At 39.0% G+C, this 24,484-nt stretch overlaps 2 pseudogenes; one reads left to right on the top strand and one right to left on the bottom strand.

Annotated features, from left to right (window-relative positions):
- Window positions 1-13,225: 13,225 nt before the first annotated feature.
- LOC130038054 (uncharacterized) lies at window positions 13,226-13,326 on the top strand (annotated as a pseudogene).
- An 8,311-nt stretch (window positions 13,327-21,637) lies between these two features.
- On the bottom strand, window positions 21,638-23,125 carry LOC130034816 (protein-tyrosine sulfotransferase 1-like; annotated as a pseudogene).
- Window positions 23,126-24,484: the final 1,359 nt, after the last annotated feature.

The raw sequence follows: 24,484 nt of genomic DNA, 5'->3' as shown, positions 1-24,484 counted from the left end.
AGCCCTTTCTCCCCGCTCTGTGAAGTAGAATTTTGCACGAAGGAGACAGTGGTCCGATCCCGTTCGAAATTTTGGGACAATAGCAACATCGGTCAGGCAAAACCGTCCATTGAATATGATGTGGTCTATTTCGTTGTGGAATCATCCACTGGGAGACTCCCATGTCCAACGTTTAGATTCTGCCTTCTGGAACTGTGAGTTACCATGGATGGTCTTGGTCGACGTGATCAACTCAGACAGTCTCTCACCCTGTTCGTTCCATTCTAGGCCATGGGTCCCGATGTGAAGTTCTTCAGCTGATCTTCTCGGTCCTATCTTGGCATTAAAATCACCCACAATGATCTTGTAGAAGGTATGGTCTTCTTTATAGAACTTCTCCAGCTCCATGTAGAACTTCTCGATTTCTCTTTCATCATAATGAGATGTTGGTGCGTAGACAACAAAGATAGAAACTGCAGGCAGTGAGCCACATCTATTCAAATGTAAACGTCCGATTCGGGTTGTTAGGCATTCAAATGAATCAATGCTCATGGCCAAGTTTGTGTTGACAAGGACACCGACGCCTTCGACACCTCTTTTATCGCATGTTTCGAGGAACAATTCTTCTCCAGTGTCAAAAATAGCATGGTGAGATTCATGCCTTCTTGTCTCGGTCAGACCAATGATGTCATACTGGATCATTCGCACTTGTACCATCAGGTCCTCGATGGATGCATCTGATGCTATCGTACGTGCATTGAAAGTACAGACGATCATTTTTGTCTTCCTTCGTTGTGGCAGCCTAGTTCGGCCTTGAGATTTTTTCGGCCTCTCCTTTCTCATCCTTCTCAGTGCTGCCATGTCAGTGAAGCCTTCAGGGTCAGGTGCATGAGACCAGTTGTAGTTACTGGTTTTGGCATATCAAATACACAACGGATAGCTTGCCAGGCTCTTCCATATGGGCGGAATACTCTCGGTAGCTTGCCAGTCTTTCCGAGAGGGATAGAGGCTTTTGGGGCGACCTCTAATCACCCTTGTAGGTGTTAGCATATTTGCACCCTATCAAATATGGTACGACAATTCCTGAAGATGGGTATTTAGTGTCTTATGATGTGTCGCGCGGCCACTTCGCGGCCGCGCAGGTCCGGAAAGTGTCCTGGAGTGTGGCAGCAGCTGGGTAGTGGAGGTAGTGTCGATAGTGGAAGTCTGCCAATGGGGTATTTATCTGAGTACGGTGGGTCTTCTGTGCGCAGTCCGATCCCTGGGTGGTTGGTGGAAGCAGACAGGGCAGGGTAGGGTGAGGCTCCTGATTAGAATCCCTTTGTCACCTGTGGTTGGTGGGAGCAAGCAGAGAATCTCTGTCCCTGGGTCCGCTGAGCCTGGAGTCCAAGGTCTCAGAGAGTTTCGTTTATCTTGTTCTTTGGGTCTTCAGTCGTGCGTGAGTCTCGGCCGGAGCTGCCACGCAGGTCCGGAAAGCGTCCTGGAGTGTGGCAGCGGCTGGGTAGTGGAGGTAGTGAAACATTATAAGGAAAAAACAAATGCCAAAAGCAATAAAAATGAAGAATGTGAGAGCTGGTGTTCAGCAGGAAGCTTGTCATATTGGGATTGGGAGAACAGGACAGGGAAGAAAATACAATAACAATGGTGGAGGAAAGTGGCCAACTGGGAGGAGGGGGCCATGCTAAAAGGTAGTAAAGTGTTATGCATGAAATCCTATCAGTCATAGTACTATAAGCCATAGTGTCAAAATTTATTAAAAAGTGCCTGTCATAGAGGCAGGCTGGTGGGTGGAAGGGAAACTGAAGACATCACTGGAGGAAAATGAACACTGGTGAAGGGATGGGTGTTGTAACATTGTCTGCCTGAAATCTGATCATAAATAACTTTGTAATCCACAGTGACTAAGATTAAGAAAGAAATCACATGACTTTGCCCTCAAAAAACTCACATTCCACTGGTGGTGACAGTATTATACACAAATATCACTGTCACTGCCACTGTCCTCCTGTTGTTCATCAATTTGCTCGAGTGGGCCCAGTAACATCTTCATCGTGAGACTTGTTGTTACTGTGTTTGGCATATTGAATTCATCACGGGTAGCTTGCCAGGCTTTGCCAGGCAGGCAAGACACTCTCCATAGCTCTCCGAGAGTGGTGGAGGAGTCGAACTCGGGTTGGCCATGTTGGCCGCGTGCAAGGCAAACGCCCTACCCGCTGTGTTATCGCTCCAGCCCATACACAAATATATCAAATATAAATGAGTAAGCAGAGGAGACAGGGGCTCACAAAAGAGAGAGAGAGAACACAGAAGACACAGGAATATGTCCATGTTGAGTCTTAAACAGTGGGTGAAAGATTCAGTGAAGTGGCAAAGAAGGTCATCTGGCCGATGGGGAAGTTTACAGAGGAGAAAAGCAGGTTTGCGAATATTTGACACTCTCAGTGGAACATGGAAGAAAATAAGGAAAGCGAGCTGTCTGGGTAATGCAACCTTAAAACAAGAACGTTGCTAACCATCTAAAGGATTTGGGGAAATGACAAATACACATCTGGAAAATGAATGGAACGTGGACTGTGCTTCAAAAACAAAAAGCCAAGAATCCTTAGAGAAATGGAAAGAGAAGAACCGTGTTAAAAACACGCCCAGCTTGGAGCCTGGGACATAGCTCAGTGACGGGGGGATGCACAGGGTCCCAATTACAGTCCCTGGCAGTGCAAAACCCCTAAGTACAGCCAGAATTGCCTTGGTGATCCTCACCACCCCTAGTCCCTCTGTATTTCTGGGTCTGAGCATTGAACTATCCAGCCTTGTTGGCCATACTACCAGAAGTGCTCCATTCCTGCAGCATTGTTTGGAACCTGCCCCCACCCCACCAAAAGAAAAACTGTTTTGAAAATATTTTATTTAGATCACTTGTGAACATTGTTGTAGCCACCTTACTTCAAACACACACACACACACACACACACACACACACACACACACACACACCCTATTCTAGAAGTATTCTTCAAGAGAAGAGAAGTTTATTTTGAGATAATAGCAGTAGAAGTAGAAGAGAAAATCTAGATTAGAGAGCTGTTCCCCATGAGAAAACTAATGACATGAAAAGAGACAATTCTAGATAAGAATTAAAGCAAAAAAAAAAATCCCAGAAGCAGTCAGCTGCTCAGGGCTCCTACCTTGCTCCTGAGCTTCCTATTTAAGACAGTGAGTGCCCTTTGGGGCCACTTATGCCTGCAGGGCTGGTGGAACTATTCACAACCATTTTTGTTCAGGAAATCTTTACTTTTGTCTCTCTCCAGGTATAAGTAGGTTTAAGAAAAAAAAAAGAAATATTTTCCTATTTTTAAAAGACTTATAGTGATCTGCAAATAGTATAACAAAGATATGCTGCAGCTCTGTATAAGCTGAAGAGGACATACTTTTCCTTATGTCAAAACCTGGTGTGCGTATCAAACCAATATGAGACATTCAGAAACAAGGGCAGACTGGCTGGAGACTGCAGGAGGATTTGTGAAATTTTTGTTTGGTCTTCTTTTTGTCTTTACCTCATAATCCAGAGAATGTGTGGGAGAAATCCAAAGTGTGAAAAAAAAGTGAAGACAAAAGAACTCCAAGAAAAGCTGCCTTCCCTGAGAATTTGGCAGGGGAGAGTCTTATAAGATGATGGGGTGGCAGCCTTTAATGCATGGAACAAGATTCACAGACTAACTTTATCAGAGTTCTTTTCTTGTGGGGATGTTAAAGCATATATTGTTTCTTTCTTGCACAGATCCTTCAGAGTGGTCCAAAATTTTGCCCATAAATGAAAGAATGAGGTTCAAGAATAAACTGCACATCTTCTCTCATGTTATTCAAATAGAAGACCTCTAGAGTTTATGTACTTGCTATAATTTAATAAGCAAATGTCATGGGAAAGTTACTTAGTCTCTTTTAGACCCAGTATGCTACACATAAAAAATGGGATAACATCAATCTGTATCTTGGAAGTTTAGCATTCAGAAAAAAAAGTTAAGTACAGTGGGCTGGAGCTATAGCACAGGGCTGGAGCAATAGCACAGCAGGTAGGGTATTTGCCTTGCACTCAGCCGACCTGGGTTCAATTCCTCCGTCCCTCTCGGAGAGCCCAGTAAGCTACTGAGAGTATCCCGTCCCCACAGCAGAGCTTGGCATGCTCCCCATGGTGTATTCGATGGAGATGTTACTGGTGCCCGCTCAAGCAAATCGATGAACAATGGGAGGACAGTGACAGTGCAGACGGTGCCTAGAAAAGGGTAAGTTTGCAATAAACATTAATTTTTCTGTTGTGGGGTTTTAGGTTGTCTTTAGAAAATGGAAAAGGTAAAGTGAAAAGACATTGCTCGCCTTACAGTTACTATGGTGAGACTAGTAAAACTAGCAAAACTGTGCATTCTTGCAATTTCTCAGCTTCTATCTCCCTGCACAGGCACAAACCTGCTGCACACACCATCAGAAATGACACTTTCTGTTCTTCAGCCACTGAAATGTAGAAATTTGTCTCTACAAAAGTTACATGGCCTATCCTATTAACTGTCACTAATTACCTTGATATATTTACACCTTTGGCAAATCACCTACATTTTCCTCACCCGGTAGCAGGTGTGCATGGACACTCATCCATTGGATAGGCATTAGTGTCATAGAGAAGAATCATGAAAGGAGAGGACATACATTCCCAACTGAGAGAGACTTAGATGGTGTAAGGGCAAAAGAGATGCCATGATCAGAGTCATAAATGAGAAAAACCAGGTAGGCCTCAGGTTCAGTTCCTGGAACTGGAACAGTTTCAGTTTCCCAGAAATCAAACAATGTGTAACTAGCCAACCTGAACCCACCTGGAAAGTTCCTGGGCCCAGCAAGTGATTGATTGAGTGAATCAATCACAATGTGCCAGAAACCTTAGAGAATGTAACCATAAACAGTTACTGGAAACTCATGTTTAACTGTTGCCTGACCACTATTGCCTGACCACTGTTGCCTAACCACTGTTACCTTAGTGCTTACTTACCTTTGAAACTTTGAAACCTATATAAAACACTGGTGATTTAGATTCAGAGTCCTTGTCAAGACTCCCTGGTTTTGGATGAGACTTGGACCCTAGCTCCAGCTAGCAACAAAGTTTCTTAGCCTTTGCCTTATTGTGTGTGGAACTGGTCTCTCCGCAACAGGGAAACTGAAATTTGAGCACAACAATAGTTTCTTTTTTGTTAAATTAAATCTTGAAAAACTATTTTATTTACAACAATAGAAATAAAGAAGAAAGTTCAGGAAAGCTCCTGTAGTGTGAGAGAGAGTCTCCTAAGCAGGATTTCCAATGATGATGATACCTACTAGGACCATCCAGTCTTCCTACAACCTTTAGATGAATGCTTCTCTCCATTACCATTAACCCATCCGACCCATGAGAACACCTAATAGGTGATATTTTCTTCTATGTATATGTTTTCAGTGTCATAAGTCTTTCCAAAGTGTTGCTGTTTTCCCATAACCCTTCAAAACTTTATTCCTTTATTTTGAAATACCGCCCAATATTGCCCTATATTAGGATTCTTTGGTATCTTTAGCTAAGACAGAATGTACAAATACATAATTACTCAGTGAACACAGCAGTGCCTTGTGGTTTTCCTTTTTTTATCTAACTTGCAACTCATTTATTTAATTTTGGAAGAATTGAATTGATTATTTGATGAAAATGTCTTTTACTACTTCATAGTGAAAACAAATGTGACTATTTTATGACGAATCTATTAGTATTTTCACAAAAGATTAGAGTCCTCACAGTCACCGGAGTGTGTCATCTGATTATAAAATACATGCAGAATTTCAAGAGTTTGCGAATTAAATCTTTCAACCTTCTAATGCTCTGGTTTATAGTTTGCTTTAAGTTATTCTCGGAGATATTCACACAAAGCTGAAGTGCATAGATTTTGACAATCATGGAATTAATTTTCCCTGAAACCACCAGATTATTCTACCAATTCTTCATGAAAATCAATATCATTAACCTTTCCATTTATTTCTAACTATGGAGGATGATGCATATTTCAAAACAGACTCTTGAAGTTCTTTTGTCCTGTGGAACCAGCAGTATTTCATAAAAAATAGACAATGCGATCTATTTTTGGCTATGATCTCTGCCCAAAGGAAAATAGACTAAATTCAATATGGCTCTTGAAAGCAATTTGAAAAGTTCCTTTTCTTTGGAAAAATGTCATAAATATGAATAATCTCTATTTCCATTAGTGTGACATGACATTTACCTTTGTAGATTAAAAGAGTGAATTAGCTGGCAACGTATTTCCCAGTCAAGATTGAAGCCATTTTCTTAGAATGTCATTAGCTTGGGTTTTAGCACTAACGCTTGAGTCATCATAACCAAGAGACAACTTACATTCTCTTCCACAGAGCTTGCAACAGCCACATTGTAAATACATTTACTTATTTCATTTCTATCAAAACAACAACTGATAAGTGACCTCCTTGGCACTAGGGAGAAATTTTTTAAGCTATTCATGCAAAATGAACATAAAATGGTAATAATTTTTCCACCTGTGAAGGAAAATATCTTCTGATAGCCAAAATTAGTCTTTGCAGGGGTTAGATATTGTTTAGGGCTCTGTGGTTACAGATAATTTTCCCACAAATGGACTTGGGATATATTTTAAATGACTCTTCAATTGAAACATTTTGTATTCATACAGTGTATGCATTTATCAGAGACATAAGAAAAATAAATCCTGATTTATGACCTTAAAAATTCAGAATCCTTTTGGGAAGACAAAATGTTTATACACAAATTATTATATAACACAATGTAAGAAAGAATGATGTTTATGTTTGTCTCTACAATTTTGAATTTTGTTTTTTTCCTCAGAAGTTTTTCTTTCACACAGTCATTGTGAATTCTAGAAGAAAGCTAAAGTCTTAAAAATTGACAGATGAAAGAGTTGAAAAAGAGAGATGATGGAAAGATAGATGACAGAGAGATATGCTAATTGTCCTCTTTATCTTTCCTTCTCTCAAAAACTTTTCTTGATCCTTCCCCTGCTCCTTACCCTCCCTGTTGAATAAAATTAGGCTGTTCTCTTTTGATATGCCCTAGAAGACAAAAATGACACACTTATTGATTAAGAAGAGTTACACGGTAACCCAGAAAGATACCTATCCAGACCTTTTCACTGTGCCACTAACACCAATCAAATGCCAACAACAGATTCATGTCCATCTGATCACTTTTCAACAGACTAACCATCTGCCAGCGAGAAAGCAATTTTTCTAGCTAATCATCAGCAAATTTTTCCTACTCAGGTTTGGAGTGGAGATGCAGGAGTTGGTGGTTAATGGGCCAACTTATTGGTTAGGTGTGAGAAATATGATGGGGCTGGAGGCTCTGCAGAGGTAAAACTGTGAGATTTTGTCACACTGATAATGGAAAAAAGAAGTATCAGGGATGGTGGGCTGCAGCAGAGATGGGTCAGGCCATCTGTTTTTCTGCATACAGTTGTTCGCTGGTCTCCTCTAACAAATTTAGGCTAAACAAAGACCCATCACTGTGCACTGAGTATGATCCACTGAAAGGCATTTCTTTTCTGTAAAATAATCAGAGATGAATTGAAAAATCCATGTTGGAAAAGACAGCTCAAGAGGATTGTGTTGGCCTACTCAAGGCCATGCCAAGGTCCAGATACTGGGGTCATAGCAGTGGGCTCTGCTGCCTCTTCCCTGGAAACTTGAAATGTAGCAAGGCTGGTTCCTCTGAGCCCTCTCTCCTTGGCATGAACATTAACTTCCCCTGCGTCACTACTGGGCCATTCTTGGTGGGTATCTGAGTCCTCATTTCTTCTCAAGGGCTTTGTGAGATTACAGAATTACCCAAAAACCTCATTTTTCTTTGATCAGCTTTCTTATAGATCCTATTTGAAAATAAGATTACAGTCCCAGGTCTTAGAGTCTAAAACTCAAACATGTGATTTTGATATTTGTTTCCCTAAGATGGAAAAGTGGTATCAAAAGGACTTCCCCCAAATACTTTAGATAGGATGCTTGAGGGATGCAGGATACTGAGGTTTCTGGTGAGAGGAAGGAGTCCTTCCAAATGAAAGCCAGTGTACAAATACATCACACTTGTAACAAAGAGGAAATGGTGAGCTGACCACTTAGGTGTGTGAAGGCCAGGACGCGGGAAAGGAGTGCATGATAAAAGTGTGGCCACAAAACTGATTGGCCTTTGGGGTGACTCTGTAACACCTGGAGGCAGGTATGGGACTGTAGAATCACTTCAGAGACAACCCTGAAAAGCACAGGAAGAAGCATGTGTCACTCAGTAATGGTGGTTTGAACCTTCAGGCCAGCTTCCCAGTGCTCCTTCTTTCTAATCAGCTCCTAGTCTCCCTAGAGAATGAGACGCTCTGGGCTCACTTCTGACAAAGGATCATAAATCTCACAGCAGCAACCATCAACCATAACCAGGCAAAAATACTGTATGCATTTCTTCTAGAAGATGTCTGGATCTTCTGTTAGGAACATTTAGGCATGTCTTTTACTTTCAAATGTGGAAAGGAATAATGGGTTAATCTCAAATATAAAAATCAGAATATTGTTGAAGTTCTCAGTGTGTGCACATCTTGGTCAAAAACTGAGAGTATTCATTGTGGCCTCACCCTGGACTGGAGATTCCAATGTCCTTGTCAGAGCATAAAGTCTGTATCTAGCTTAGTCTTCCCTGCTCTGCCATGAATGGAGCCATAGTTTCATGCTCCTAGATGCAAACAATATTTTCTGGTTCCCCAGCCCTAGAACAATTCAACTAGAGATCCATATTTCTGAGTATTATCCCTGCCTCTCAGTCTAGAAGGACTTTATTCTCCTTTATTTTCTCTTGTGCTACAAAAGGCCCCTTTTCACTCAGCTGTCTCCAACAAGAAACTATTGGTTGAAGCTACACAACAGTTTCTTTTAACATATTTCTGTCACTTTCCACCTATGTATTTATTTTTCTATGATACTGTGCTTTGTACTCTAGTTGCTGAAAATATATTTCTTCTACCTTACCATAAAGTACCATGAAATACCAGTGTCAGAGGCTTTGCTTTAGCAAGTGTTATGTAGAATTTGAGTTGCTTTTGTACACAAACTTTTCAATAAGCATTTGTACATTGCTATTGCTACAAGGCCTATAAAACAAAGATAGAGCCACCCTGAGTTAGGGTAAAAAACAAAGAAATCAAGCTCTCACTATTCTAAGATGATATGATACTATATCTCAACAATCCTAAATCCTCTGCCAAGAAACTCCTAGAAACAATAGTCTTGTACAGTAAAGTCGCAGGCTATAAAATCAATGCCCCAAAATCCGTGGCCTTCCTAAATGCAAATAATGAGAGAGAGGAAAGTCACATGAAAAAAATAATTCCATTCACAATCGTGCCCCAGAAAATCAAATACCTCTGAATCAGCCTAACTAAAGAGGTAAAGGATCTCTACAATGAAAACTACAAAACGCTACTCCATGAAATAAAAGAGGACACGAGTCAATGGAAACATATCCCCTGCTCATGGATAGGAAGCATCGACATCGTCAAAATGGCAATACTCCCAAAAGCATTATACAGATTCAACGCAATCTCTATAAGGATATCCATGAAATTCTTCAAAGAAATAGATCAAGCACTCCTGAAATTCATATGGAACAATAGATGTCCATGAATAGATAAAGAATTCTTGGGGAAAAGACATGGGGAGGCATTACCCTCCCCAACCTCAAACTCTACTACAAAGCAGTAATAATTAAAACAGGATGGTACTGGAACAAAGCCAGGGCTGCAGACCAATGGAACAGGGTGGAATACCGGTACACACAACCCCAAATGTATGAACATCTAATCTTTGATAAGGGAGCAAAAAATGTGAAGTGGAACAAGGAAAGCCTCTTCAACAAATGGTGCTGGAATAACTGGACACCCACATGCAAAAAAAAAAAAAATGGGCTTAGACCTCTACTTAACACCATGCACAAAAGTCAGATCAAAATGGATTAAAGATCTCAACATCAGGCCAAAATTCATAAGACACATTGAAGACAAGGTTGGCAAAACCCTCCATGATATTGAGGCTAATGATATCTTCAAAGACGACACTCCACTGACCAACCAAGTGGAAACAGAGATAAACAAAAGGGACTATCTCAAATTAAGAAGCTTCTGCACCTCAAAAGCTACGATAACCAGAATACAAAGACAATCTACAGAATGGGAAAGGATATTCACCCAATAACCATCTGATAAGGGGTTTATATCAAGGATATACAAAGCACTGGTTGAACTCTACAAGACAAAAAATCTAACCCTATCAAAAAATGGGGTAATGAAATGAACAGAAACGTTTCCAAAGAAGAAATTAGAATGGCTAAAAGGCACATGAGAAAATGCTCTACATCACTAATCTTCAGGGAGATGCAGGTCAAAACAACAATGAGATATCATCTCACACCACAGAGACTGGCCAACATCCAAAAGAACAAAAGCAACCAGAGTTGGAGCGGATGTGGCGAGAAAGGGACTCTCCTTCACTGCTGGTGGGAATGCCGACTGGTCCAGCCCTTTTGGAAAACATTATGGACAATTCTCAAAAGATTAGAAATTGAGCTCTCATTTGACCCAGCAATACCACTCCTGGGAATGTATCCCAGAGAGGCAAAAAAGTACAGTCGAAATGAAATCTGCACTTCTATGTTCATTGCTGCACTATTCACAATAGCCCAAATCTGGAAAAATCCCGAGTGCCCGAGAACAGATAACTGGTTAAAGAAACTTTGGTACATCTACACAATGGAGTACTGTGTGCTGTTAGAAAAGATGAAGTCATGAAATTTACATATAAGTGGTACTACATGGAAAGTATCATGCTAAGTGAAATGAGTCAGAAAGAGAGAGACAGACATAGATTGTGCTCATCTGGGGAATATAAAGTAAAAAAAAAATGGGAGACTAACACCCAAGAACAGCCAAGATAAGTACCAGGAGGTTCACCCCATGGCTTGGAGGCCAGTTGCACATGCTGGGGGAGAAGGCAGCTCATATACATGGGGAGCACCAAGTAAAGGGTATTGGGAGGATCCTCCCATGATGACAGATGCATGCTGAGTAGACTATAGACTAAATACGATTACCACTCAATGCCTCTTTTGCAAACCACAGCACCCTAAAAGAGAGAGAACAAAAAAGAATGCCCTGCCACAGGGGTGGGGTGGGATGGGAGGTGGAGTGGTGGGAGGGATGCTGGGAGCATTGGAGGTGGGGAATGGGCACTGGTAGAGGGCTGTGTACTCAATCATTGTATAACTGAAACCCAAGCACAAAAAATTGTAAGTCTACAACTGTACCTCATGGTGTTTCACTAATAAAAATTAAAATAAAATAAAATAAAATAAAAAATCTAAAAACTTGAAAAAAAGGAGCTAGGAGACTGTGGAGGGTCAGATTGCTGATGTTTGACAGGAATAGCTATAGAGAAGATGATTCTAGTAAGCTAAGTTTGACCAATCACTGTTAGATAACTGTTCACCAATCAGAACCACAACTGAAAAAAATCTGTATTTTTATGAAGCTGATCTGAAAGAAGACTTCTTCTACCTTTTTTTGCCTACAGAATCTTGCTTCCCCCAACAGGCTACTGGATTATACAGTAGGGAAGTGCTCACTGAATCTCATGTTTTTATAACACATGAGTTGTAACTCTCCAACAACTCAGACTCACTCTAAATCAACCCCTGCAAAATTGCTGGTCTAGACTCTGATCATGTCTGTGTTTTCATAGAGTGTGAGGCTTTGAAAATATGATAAAATCTTAAAGGATTCAAGTTTTTATTCCTGCAATAAAGGATTTGGCTCCACAAACTATCTACCTATTAGATAATTTTAAATGGTTCATTCCTTCACCACTTATCAATTCTTTTGATACATTTTTCTCTTGAAATGGCAATCTTCCTTACAGTTTCCCACCCTTTCTCTTACTAGCCCTCAGTAGATCTGGATCCGGATAGTAAAGAACACAGCTGACCTAGCTTCCTGTCCCTGGCTCATGGCGCTTAATATTATTACAAGACTCCTGGTCAAGGTTAGAAAAAATTTCATTGTGTGTAATTTTTTAACCCATTGCCATTTTACTCCCATGGCTGCATATTTGAATCTGTAATATTTATATATTTTTCACACCTAGGAACTCCATTGCTATTGCTCAAATCACAGAACACTAAGAGTTTGTTTACTTTTTGAATACATCTCCCTGCTGATAATTACATGTGTGTATATATATATATATATTTTCCATTTGGGCTCAATGATAATGGAGTTTGGTGGATTTGTATGTGTTTGAATAACTGCCCCAGAGATTGCTGTGCTGATTTAGAATCATTCCTGAGGTTCTGTCAGGGGCACCTGCTAAGCTTATTCACTTACTTTTGTAAATAATTTCATTTTAACACATGGGCAGTGCATTTATCTAATTTTCAGTAAGTACAATCTTGGGAAGCCTAGTCAATATGTGAAATGACTGTCATCATTCATGAGTAGTGAGGCAATTTAGAACAAAGGGACAAATGAATAAGAAGAAATGCAAAATCCCACACCTACATTAAAAACACACAAGTACAGAACAAGAAAAAATAGGTTAAGCTATATTTCAACTAAAAAGATTTGTATGTTTATTGGTATCAATACAAATAAAAATATTGTACCTGGAAAACAGTGATAGTCTATCTTAGACTCACACAACAGAAATACAGCAGTAAAGAAAAAAATAAGGAGATTGTAGTTCTGAACCTTGTACCATTTGAGATATCTGTTGTCATGTCTCTCCTTTCATCTCTAATTCAATTTATGAGCCTTTTCTCTATTTTTTTCTTTGTGAGTCTAGCTAAGGATTTGTCAATCTTGTTTAGTCTTTAAAAAATAGCTGCTGATTTTTAAGGCTAGAGAGATAGTATAGTAGATACGGTGCTTGTCTTGCATATGCCAAACCAGGTTTGATGCCCGGCATCACATACATTCCCCCCAATCATTACCAGCAATAATTCTTAAATGCAGAGCCAGGAGTAACCCCTGAATATTTCCAGGTTTGGTTCCCCAAACAAACAACCCCCCAAAAGTTGCTGATTTCATCTGTTCTTTATATTGCATTCTTGATTTTTATATCACTGATTTTTTTTTTATTTTCTTCATTCTAATTGCTTTGCAGCACATACACTAAATTGGAACGGTATAGAGAAGATTAGAATGACCCCTGCGCAAGGATGACACACAAATTTGTGAAGCATCCCATATCTTTTAGAGCCTGGCAAACTCCCCGTGGTGTATTTGATATGCCAAAAACAGTAACAACAAGTCTCACAATGGAGACCTTACTGGTGCCCGCTCAAGCAAATCGATGAACAATGCGAGGACAGTGCTACAGTGCTATGTTTTCTAATTTCTTCAAGATGTGAGATTAGGTTATTGATGTGAACTTTTTCCTATTATTTGATGTAAATCTATACTGCTGTGAATATTCTCTTAATTTCAACTGTGTTCCAAAGCTTCCGATAATTGTTGCCTTCATTCTCATTTGTTTCAAGAATATTTTTCTTTCTTTTTTGATTTCTTTTCTTTTCTTTCTTTTTAACCCAATGATTGTTCAATCTACTTCCAATTGTTTGAGTTCTCCCCAGCTTTTATTTCATGGACAGTTTCTACCTTCAGAAGCATTGTTATCTTGAAAATGCTTGAGGAGAGTTCTATTTTCATGACTTTATGGGCATTTTTGTCCTAGTATGTGATCTAACTTGGAGACTGTCCCAGATGTATCGAAGAAAAAAGTGTATTCAGTTCTGGGGAAATAGTGGGACTTCTCCATACTTATTAGATAGTTTTCCCAATTCTTCATTTAGTGCTCTTATTTTTTTGTTGTTGTTGTTGTTGATTTCCTGTCTAGTTGATATCCCCAATGACTACAATAAAGCATTAAAACCTTCTGCCCGGGCTGGAGCAATAGCACCGCGGGGAAGGCATTTGCCTTGCACGGGGCCGACCCGGGTTAAATTCCCAGCATCCCAGATGGCCCCCTAAGCACCACAGGGGTAATTTCTGAGTGCAGAGCTAGGAGTGACCCCTGAGCATTGCCGGGTGTAACCCAAAAAGCAAAAAATAAATAAATAAAACCTCCTGCCACTATTAAGTTCCATTGACAGATCTCATCAGTTCTCTTAGTAGTTGCTTTGAGAGTTTTGTTGCTCTTTCGTTTGGTGCATAGATGTTAATGAGTTAAGTCTTCTTTGCTTGCTCTTCAAGTCCATGTACTCTCTTGAACACGTATCCCACTTGTTTTCCTCTGTGTCTCTTTGCTTTTTCCACTCTGGAGAAGTGTGTGGTGTCTCTTGAGCACACATACCCTCTTTATCTCTCCTCTCATATCTTTATAAATAAGCATGATTCATTGAAAACTATCTTGCTTCACCCAGTAAAAAAAGTAATTCTTCTTGATACAGCAGTCCAAAATATTTATGTAATGTACACTCATCTTTCTTATTAGTTTGTACCTTGAATTCTATTATGTCTGATATAAGTATGGCTGTCCCTGTTTTGTTAGTTTGCTATTAGCTTGTGTGATTGCATTTTTCACTCTTAGCCTGTTATTTTCATGAAAATTTAAGTGTCTCTTGTAAATAGCGAAAGTTCAAGTTTTATTTCCCGATCCATCTAGTCAACCCATACCTTTGGATAGATGAGTTCAATTCATTGAGGTATAGAGAGATTATTGACATAAAAGAATCCATTGCCACTGTCCTATGAGAATTTTGGTTTTCTCCAATTTCACATTGTTTCCTCTAGCTTTTCCTTATTTTATTCACTTATGTTAATCTCTATTGGTTTCACAAATATATACATATTTGTATATATACAGTGGCTACTCTGTAGCTTAAAACTGATTCTATGAGTTTATTTCTATTTCCATATTTTGAAACATACAATTCTAGTGTTCCATCTGTGATTTACTTATCTTCAACTCTCCCCCATTTTAGGACTTGTATATCGTATTCTACTTCTTAACGGAGTTCCCATGACTTTCATAGGAGATCATTTAGTATATATGCAAACTGGCTTTGAGACCACAAATGCCTTGTTATTGTTTGCTATAATTTTTAAATCACTCCCTCAAATCTGAGTGATAGCCCTGCAGGAGAAAAGAATTTTGGTTAGAGATTTTTGTCAGTCATACTTTGAAATATTTTGCCATCTCCATCTTCTTGCCTCTAGCATTTTATTTGAGAAATGCAATGTGAGTCTTTGGGGATTACCTTGTATATGAATCTTTGTTTCTAGTACTGCTTTTAGGAGTCTTTTTTTTTGTTATTGCTATTTTGATTACAAAGTATCTTTGTGTTCTTCTGTTTGATTATTTTTGTTTGTTTGTTTGTAACTTTCCCAGTTACTTTTTATCACAGCATAACTATTTTCTCTGATTGGGGAACTTATTGGCAATTATTTCTTCCCCCAGTGATTCTTTCCCTTTCTTTCACTCATCTTCTCTGGTATTCCTATGTGCAAATGTTTTTCCTTTAGATGTTATTCCATAAATGCCTTAGGTTCACTTCTTTTTTGGTTAGATCGTGCCCCTTGTTTTTGATGCCACAGATACAAGTTGCAACTTCTATCCTACTTCTGAATTCTGCTAATGAATTTCTAAACTCAGATATTTTGCTTGTTTGCTTCTTCATTTCTGCTTGAATGATTTTTTAAAATGTCTCTATCAACCTCTCTTTAGTCTGCCAGTGAGTTCTTTCCCTAATTTCACTGGTCTGAAATAGGAATCTCAGTTGCTAAAGTTTGATGTGCCTGACTTCATAACTGATGTGTCATAGTCCAGCCAGCCTGAACAGCATCTGGAGATTGTGGTTACCAAAGTTCAGTGAGCTGATCTTCCCAGCAACTGCTTGGTGGGGGGTATTTCTTTGTCAGTTACAATCTTCAATAATAAAGCCAAAATTCAGTTTTTCTGGGTAGCAGCCCTGATATGAAACTGTTATTGTCTAGATAGACCTGTGTTGCCGAGTTAGGGAAAGTCTTCGCTGCTGTCAGACTAATTCATGCTTGCTTCTATATACCAGGGTATTACACTCAAATTTAAAAGATGACCAGGCTCTGACACTGCAGACATTCCCCTGAGTACTGCCAAGAGTCCCTTCTGAACACAGAGCCAAGAATAGTCAGGAGTAGCATTGCCAGACAGCCCCAAAACTGCATCAGGTACCTGGGAAATGATTACAGGATTACAAGTGACACATTTATAAAGATTCAGTCCTTGTGACCTTAAAGTCATGTTTAAGGAATCTTGCCAGTTTGATTGAGTTGTGCTTTATCTGAAATCACATTTCTTCTGTTTCCCTTAACCACAGGACAAGGAAGTCCAGTGCTGTTTTTTCTTTTTTTTTTTTTATCAAGCAGTCAAAATTCCATTATTCTTTGATTTCTGGTGTTATAATCTTACTGTAGAACAATTTTTCTCATAGTTAATGGTTGCTAAATTATGCTATCTTCTGGTTTTAGATACATCTGCCAGTATATTGCTTTAAAAGTGTTTAATAAGCATTTAAGTCTTAAGCATATTGGCACCTCTTTTTGTTAATTAATTTAAACTGATCTTATAAAAATCTTCAAAATTAATTTAATAAAACTAATATCTCTGGTTCTGACATAGAGGTTCAATGTGGATGTGGATTTGAATACTAATATTTTAGTAACCTATAAGAATATTATTCATAATGTAACACTGGTGATATTTTTTCCAAGCAATGTCTCAGTATAAAAGGCTGCTGAGAGCACTAATTTTGATATTCTAGAAGGAAAAAGTAGCTTTTACAATGTGTCACCCTTTCAGTGAATTAACTGAGTTTCTGATCCCAGGAAATCTCTTTTGTTTTGTATTTCTAATCTTTAGGGGGATTGTTCTTAGAAAATTTGAAGAAGAGAGGTCTCTAGTTTACTAATTTAACCAATTTGCACCTGAATTTTCTTAATTAGAAAGTGGAGTTAATCACAGCCTTACAAAATGATGGTAATAGTGTAAAACACTATGCATAAGACTGTGTTAGGTTCCTGGCATAATGCTAAACATTGGCAACTATGAAAGTCATCGGTTTGAAATTATAAGATGCTTATACTTCATACTTTGTACTATAAATTCTTCATTTGTGGTAGAACTGTTTAGAGGGTGATATTGATAATTAAATCTGAACAGTTAAAGATTGAATAAAATCTCATAAGCAAATAAATATGCCATTTACCAAAAAAGAATATAAAAAATTATTCCCATTTAATCATTCTGGAAAATATTTAGCTGATAGAGAAAAGCAGCAATATGAACCAAGATTTTATTGTTATTTTTTCTCACTTAAAAAACACTATCTGAAATAGACATTGATTATGAAGATGCCTCATGGTAGATATACAATTATTCTCGCATTACTATAGCTAAACGAGAACTATACTAAGCCTCTAGTGTAAGAAAATTGCATCCTCTATGTATGTTATGTATCTGACAAGTGGGAAATCAAGTAGTTTCTTGCTTGTGATAGGCTGAAGCTTTGAACTCCTGAAAGATATGTTATATGCCAATAATATATGCCATGATAAAAGAGCTTAACATGTGAAAGATAACCCAAGATCATTATTTTTCTCCATAGTCTTTTTTCTTCAGGATAGAACAGACAGGATCTGACATACTGGTGATGATATTTGACTTTCCATCACATGAAAGATTCTGTATTTGCTGAATGGGAGGTAAAGGGAACATGGACAGATGAGCCAAAAATTTATCTTGAAATGGATTGTGAAAAGATCTCTTTGAGATCTTATAAATGTCCTCAAAAATAATTTAATAAAACTAATATTTCTGGTTCTGACATAGGTTCTATGATTATTTTTAAATGTCCCCATATACCTCTCTTCTAGTCCGCCTACATAGCTGTTTTGGTGCTAAGTAGGCAAGCAAGCTTTAAAGATAAATTTGGGGCTTTCTTTCCTACTCTGGTGAAGCCCATGTTCTCTCAAACAAGAAAGTTCTCTTTCTCTCCTCTACTTTTTCCAATTCTGAGAAATATTCTCTCTCTCTTTCTCTCTCTCTTTCTCTGCTCACATATCTCTAAATTTCTTTAAATAAAAACTGTTTCATTTCACTAAACATATATACATATATATATACACACATATATGACACACATACACACACACATATATGGGTGGCAAGGAGATGGCACAGGGGTGGAATGTGCTTTGTTTATGTAGGATTCTAGTTAGATAGGAGACCCCTGAGCATCCCTGGAGTGGCCTTAGTGGTTCCCAGCAATGCTCTAACACTCAGCCTCTTGGTTGAGTTACAGCAGGAATGACTACTGGGCCCTCTAAACAGTGCTAAAGAGGTTTTCCTCCAAAAAGAAAATAAACTGGAGCGTTAGATACAGGCTTGAGATGGGCATATTTAGCCAAGGTGCAGAGTTGGTATCTGGCAATCATGAGCAGCCTGAGCTGGAAGGAGGAAAATGCTGGAAAAGTCTCATCCAAAGCTAAGGGGGGTGAAATGATTATGGCAGAGGAATTGAAGACCTTCTGAAGTGGGAAGAGAAATTGGAAGATGGAACTCTTTTGAAAAGCAAAAGAATAAGAGTGTCTCAAATAAAATAGCATGATTAGATATGTTGGAAGATGTTTGGAAAACAAAATCCAGTGCAACCTAAGTGCACCCAGAAGCTGGTGTCCATTGTCAAGGATAATGTTTTCTTTATTATTTGTGTTTAATGAGGTAAAATAGCTTTACAAGCATGTAGATGATTTAGAGATAATAATCCATATTGATTAGAGATAAAATGTCACCATACCATGTCACTTCCAAAGTTCCAGTATTTTTGTTGCACTAGATCTACTGATCTCCTACAAGTTAACCTCAATTACCTGTGGTATTAGACTAGGGTTCATATTCATTGAACATTATCTGTATCCTTTCTTTTTTCACATATTCATATGGTGCGTGAGCTCATTTAATATTTGTCTTTCTTCTTCTGACATATTTTATTTAACATATCACCCTCCAGCTCCATTAATGTCATTAAAAAAAGACAAAATTTTTCTTTCATTGAATAGTTTTGCATTGTTTATATGTACCACAACTGATTCATCCACTCATCTGTTTTGGAGCACCTGAATTTTTTTTTCAGATCTTGGCACATAGAGTTGCAAAGAACATAAGTGTGTCTATATGAACAGATAAATATATAGTTGAATTGATGATTTTGTATTCTTTGATAGATACCTAGAAATTGAACAGAGGCTAAACCATTTATATTCCTAATGAGTGAGAACTCTTTTTTCTCCACATTACCTCCATACTTGTTTTTTTGTTCTGTGTTTTTAATCGTATGGCATTTTTACTTGTATGAGACGATATCTCATTGTTATTTGTATTTGTATTTTCCTAGTAATCAGTGAACATTTTCAAATGTGCTTGCTGCCATTTGTTTGTCTTTGTAGAAGAGTCTATTCAGATCTTCTTCCTTCCCATTTTCTGATGGGTAGTTTATTGTTGTGAGTTTGTGAATTCTTTATTTTGGATATTAGCCATTTGTAAGATTTGTGGTGTGTGACTATTTAATCTCATTCAGTAATATGTCTTTTTGTTTTAATGATAGTTTCTTTTGCAGTGAAGATGCTTGTAGTTTGTTGTAATCCCATGCTTATTTTTGCTTTTGTTATTCTTATCAATGGAGTTTAATCACCAAAAACACCTCTGAAAGAAATGTCATGTTTTGTCTATATTTTCTTAAATGCATTTTGTGAGTTGAGGTCTCACATTTAAGTCCTAAATTCATTTTGAGGGATTTTTTGTGCATGATATGGAATATATGAGACCCATTGTAATTACTGGTTTTCGCATATCGAATACACAACGGATAGCTTGTGAGGCACTGCCGTGCAGGCAGAATACTCTCGGTAGCTTGCCAGGCTCTCCGAGAGGGGTAGAGGCTTTGGGGGCAGCCTCTAATCGCCCTTGTAGGTGTTCCCATGGTTCAAACATATTTGAACCCTATCAAATATGGTACGGCAATCCTGGAAGATGGATATAAAGTGTCTTATAATGTGTCACACAGCCGAGAAGCTTCGTTAAGCCTGGAGTCCAAGGTCTCAGAGTTCCGCTTATCTTGTTCTGTGGGGCTTCAGTCATGCATGAGTCTCCATCCCAGCATTCGAAAAGCAACCTGGAGTGTGGCGGTGGCTGGATAGTGGAGGTAGTGGAGTTAGTTGAGGTTCCTGACGCTCCATTCGCTCTCAACGAAACGACCATCTCCGAATGCAACAGTTATGTGTAGGTCGAGAAGTCAACATGATGAATGACCTGGCACCTGAGTTGCGCAGGAGGAAGAGAGCGGCTTGGAACGCTTTCAAGAGCGTCGAACAAATAGCTAAGAGGATGAAGAATCTCCAGCTCCAGCACATCTCTTAGATTCCACTGTTCTTCCTGCATTAACATATGCCTCAGAGACCTGGGTCCTATGCAAACAGGATGAGAACGCTATTCAGGTCTCCCAAAGAGGAATTGAAAGAGCTATGCTTGGAGTATCACGTTTCACACAAATGAGAGAGAGAATCCGGAGTTCCGACCTCCTTTGACGATCAAGAATCAGGGACCCTGTCTCGTTTGCCAAGGTGTCAAAAATCAGATGGGCTGGACACGTAATGAGATTTGGAGACGACCGCTGGACTAGAGCCGTTACTGACTGAATTCCACGGGACGTCAAAAGACCATGTGTCTGCCCACCTACCAGATGGTCAGACTTCTTCATCAAGATCCTGAACGATCGGTTTGAAGCTCTTTGTTTTCCTAGAACAAACAGACGCCATTGGGCTACACTGGCACGTGGCAGAGTCTGGAAACTCCCTGTGGCGTATTCAATATGCCAAAAACCAGTAACAATGATGGGTCTCATTCTCCTGACCCTAAAAGAGCCTCAAATGTGGCACTTTCTAAAATCTCAGGGCTAGGGCAAAGGAGACGTTACTGGTGCTTGCTCGAGGCAATCGATGAACAACAGCATGACAGTGATACAGTGATACAATTACAGCTGCTTAGGAGTTACACCTGCTCTGCACTCAGGAATTGCTATCATTGGGCCAGGTTACCATATGGAATGCCTGGGATTGAACCTGTGTCAGCTGCGTGCAAGGCAAATGCGTTACCTCCTTTTGGTCCTGCTTACTTATTTCTGTATGTCATAAATTACTAGCTACATTTATAAATATTTGATGAATTTGGAAAGTGTAACTCTCAGATTCTAGAATATAGGAATATTTGAATGAAAAAAAATTTCCTTCCTTGGGGTTGGAGTAATAACACAGAGGGTAGGGTGTTTGCCTTGCACATTGCCGACCCGGGTTTGATTCCCAGCATCCCATATGGTCCCCTGAACACCACCAGGAGTGATTCCTGAGTGCAGATCCAGGAGTAATCCTTGTGCATCACCAGGTGTAACCCCCAAGCAAAAAACAAAAACAAAAACAAAAAAAAAAGGAAAAGGAATAGTCTTCCCCATGTGTGAAAGAACTTCCTGGATCTGCTATTCCACTTGTTCTGCCTGGGGGGTTTCTTTAAGAAATTCAGGCAGTTGAAATTCTTAATAGATCCCTCTAGTGTTTTCAAGGATTTGGGAATCAGGTTTTCATAGTTAGGTGGATTAGCATTTGGATCAAATACAAGTTTAGCAAGCGTGGTTATAATCAATGCAATATCTTATAAAATATCAAGAAGTATCTTCTAAACCATTTTGATAAGCTGGCACATTGACTGGCTTGATGACTGAGATAGATCTTTCCACTTCTGAGAGAACTACTTCTTAGTTTTTTTATCATCTCTTGATGGTGCAGTTCCGAGTAGCTTCATAGAATATTGAGTTTAAGAATGTTCTCATCCACCACCCAGGTCTAAGTTGTTCACAGTAAACTAACACGTATTTTATTTTTTTTACTACCAACCTCCATATACTGCTTATATGTGGTCTCTATGGCACTATTCTACTTGGACAAACAGTTCTGAAAACTGTATAAGTCAAATCCAGCTATAATGATAATTTGAAAAATTGAATATACTGAGATGTGGCTATCTTGACCATCAGGAGAAACTTAGGGGGAATAGTCAAACAAGGGAGGCTAAGGACTTCAGAACAAAAGTGATCTTTATTAGAAAAATGAGGAGTTGCTTCCCCATGCTTAACTATTATTTATTGGCAGAATCCAGTACTTCATCACTGACACCAGTCTCATCCAGGTCTACTATCTCTTCACACCACTATGACCACATTTGCTTCAAGAATAGAGTTTCTTCTCTAAGGTGAATATTCAGGTGTGCATCTAGTCTGGCCCTCTTGAGTGTGGTCACATTACTCAGGTGTAAATTGTTCACAGTGAACTAACACACATTTTCTTTTATGCTAGTTCCCCCAAAATAAGACTAAATGCAAAGATTTGGTTGATTTTGATGTCCAGGTTGATTCACACAGTGGTCTTTGTTCTTCTAGTTGAAAGGCTGGCAACTTTCTTCTTTTGAGAATGACATTACTTCTTGTGTTGCCTCAGAATATAGTCACAGAACTAATCAGCAGATCTTCAGTTTTTAACCATCTTTTTTTTCAACTTTTTGTGTCACACCCAGTGATGCTCAGGGGTTACTCCTGGCTCTGCAGTCAGGAATCAGTCCTGGCGATGCTCAGGGGACCATATGGGATGCCAGGGACAGAACCCAGGTCAGCTGCGTGCAAGGTATATGCCCTACCCGCTTTATTATTTCTCTGGCCCTCTAACAATCTTGATGTATTTATTTTATTAATTTTTTTGCTCACTTTTTCCTTAAAACATGGATGTTCCATTTCAGAAAGATGATCAGTATCTGGGGTGAGTGAATGGATTCCTGGGCTCAACCGCTTCTACTTCCCTAGGTAGAAAACTTTCATCTGCCCTGGGAGCTGGTTGTCACTTCCTGGCAACATCAGCTGCTCCCCAGCTGTGACAAATCCAGCCATACTGATGGCCTCCTTAGTAGTGACTCCCATCACCACTGCCTCAGTACACATCCAATATAATTTTTTATGTGTGACTATCCAGTTTCCCTAACCCTGCTTGTTGATGAGATTTTTCCTTATTCCATTTAAGCTCTTGGTTCCTTTGTCCTATTTATTTCTGGACCCAGCTCTCTTGCATTGGTCTGGGTCTCTGCTTTTATTCCAATATCACACTCTTAAAATACTATGGTTTTAAGATAAAGGTTAAAGTTAGGCATCACAATGCTTCTTGCCATTTTCTATTTTTTAAATAGTGATTACATTGAACCTATGTAATTTTGGGGGTAGAGTAATAATTCTAGCATTAGTAATTCAGGAAGGACAGTTAATTTATATGGATCTGGATACCTATTTAGTAGTGGGGTAGAATGACCAAAGAATAGAATCCTTGATTCAAATAATAATTGTGTGTAACCTTTATACATTTCTACCTTATTTATTCTCAAAAAAAATTTCTTTAGTCTTTTTCTAACAAAGGGCCATTTCTAAATATTTAGTTCTATAATCTATAGCCAAAGTTCCTTCTCCTTCTTCGATTTTTACCTACACTTGTATTTTCTCTAATTCAAGTTTTGTACAAACAATAATACTTTTAACTTGGAGCTTTTTCTTTTCAAACCCTCATCTCTTTTTGGCTTCATTTGGTTAAGTGAAAGTTTTCCCACTTCCTCAGAACTTTCCACTCAGTTCCTGCCTTGAGGCTGTGCCTCTCTGCACCCTTCTCAGCAGGAGCAAGAAGTATGCCAAGAACACCAGCAGAGGTCAGTGGAAAACTGCTAGGCCAGTCCAAAAAACTCAACAATCTAGAATCTAGATGCAACACACTGAGAGACCGGGTAGGTTTATAGGGATGCAAAACAGGTGTGAACTCTGCGTAGGTCAGTAATTGTGTCGAGAAGCTGGATGGCAGAGCATGGTGGGGGGGGTCTACTTAAGGTCATTTCTGTGAACTGGATTTTCTATATTCCTCATGCTTTGTATTGAGGGGGCCAGAAGCATTGCTCTAATTCTGGTAAGGTTTGAAGATTCTTTTTCTTTTCCTTTTCTAAATTCTTACTAGTGAAACACCATAAGGCATAGCCACAGACCCACAAACCTTTGTGCCTGGGTCCCAGTCACACAACGATAGAGCACTCACCCCTCCAACCAGTGCCCATTCTCCACCACCACCAATCCCAGCATCCCTCCCACCCTCCATCCCCCCACTCCACCCTGAAGATCTTTTTTATGCTCTGACTGATTTTACATAAATTGATGGCATATAAATTTATCTACACCTTCATAATTTTGTTAAAGATTTAGGTTTTATTATATTAGGTCAAGAAGAGTTTAGACTAGTTGAAATGTAAA

This window comes from Sorex fumeus, unplaced genomic scaffold (assembly GCF_029834395.1).
Source record: "Sorex fumeus unplaced genomic scaffold, SorFum_2.1 ptg000006l, whole genome shotgun sequence".
NCBI lineage: Eukaryota > Metazoa > Chordata > Mammalia > Eulipotyphla > Soricidae > Sorex > Sorex fumeus.
Note: the sequence above shows the minus strand (reverse complement) of the source record. Positions and strands in the feature narration are given on the sequence as shown.